The sequence below is a fragment of the Aplysia californica genome, unplaced genomic scaffold (assembly GCF_000002075.1).
Source record: "Aplysia californica isolate F4 #8 unplaced genomic scaffold, AplCal3.0 scaffold00325, whole genome shotgun sequence".
NCBI lineage: Eukaryota > Metazoa > Mollusca > Gastropoda > Aplysiida > Aplysiidae > Aplysia > Aplysia californica.
The window spans coordinates 112,260-113,471 of record NW_004797595.1 but is presented as its reverse complement, the minus strand read 5'-3'; the positions used below and the strand labels follow the sequence as shown (position 1 = coordinate 113,471).

Below are 1,212 nucleotides of genomic sequence, written 5' to 3'. Positions count from 1 at the left end.
CCTCCACCCCTCACCCTCAGACGAAATACAAGCAAAAAAAAATAATAAAGGAAGAAAACTCAGCGCAAATACTTGAATTAGAATCGGTTAGTGCCTGAGACAACATCACTATCGGAAATGATCTACGAATTGTCATGTTCTGAAAGAAAGTGCACCGCCCAACTCACTACCAGTGTCGTCATCGCTTGGGTTATCCCAAAGAGCGATTTATAGGTCAGGTTACCACTGTTGAGTATAATATCATATTATGTTTAATTAAAGCGCGTGGACTTTGGCATGGCATAGTAGATGTTTCGGCGGTATAGACACAAATTTGGCCGTAACGCGCTAGAACTGTTGTTTAGTTATAATATTAAGCCAGTGTAATTGTTTCTAGCTTCTTTTAATTTATTATTGTGGGTGCTTTGCGTAATAGAACATTAAAAATCTTTGGGTGGCAGTGCACGACTGTGCTATATGGAGAACCGCGCCTGATCCTTACCAATAAGGTTTTATAAAGATTACAGCCTTCGGGATGCGTCTTTTGCAGAGTAACGAGTATAGTATAGTTGTCTATTCTGATTCATGCTTGAATTGGTGTAGGCTATAGACTCGCTCAGGAAACACGGATGAGAGAGGGGTGTGGGAGAGGAGGAGTGGGGCGGTCTCTTACGCGGTGGACGAACAAAGAGAATATTATTTTTGCAGAAGCGAAGATCGTTTAAAATGTATTATTCGCTGTTTTAATAAAAAATCCATTAGCAAATAAGCATGCATTACTTTCGATCCTGAAAAAAAAGAAGTGAATGGCGGACAGGGAATATTCATGTTCCACTTGCCTGCCGTCTCTGTATGCCTTTTTTTATTCCAAAACACACTGATAGAAGATTCATTGTTCCAGCAACGTATGCTATGACTAGACTATTCAAAGCATGACAAAAAATCTTTTAATTGATATAAATTCATTTTCGTCAAGTGCCAGGACTGAAACATGCAGCAGTGTTCAAGTCTTCCTACCCGAGTGCTCTCATAATTATACTCGTATCATCGTGGTTTGTCCACGCCATCCATGTATTTAACTTCTCTAGGTACATATTCTTAGTCTGCCTCTACCACAGCTCCCCCCCCCTCCACCCCTCACCCTCAGACAAAATACAAGCAAAAAAAAAAATAATAAAGGAAGAAAACTCAGCGCAAATACTTGAATTAGAATCGGTTAGTGCCTGAGACAAC

General features: G+C 40.2%; 1 protein-coding gene across 1 annotated transcript in view; it reads right to left on the bottom strand.

Moving 5' to 3' along the window:
• The window catches only part of LOC101857730 (60S ribosomal protein L13a), a gene marked incomplete in the record, with an annotated part of 40,056 nt that overhangs the window by 15,303 nt on the left and 23,541 nt on the right, over positions 1-1,212 (bottom strand).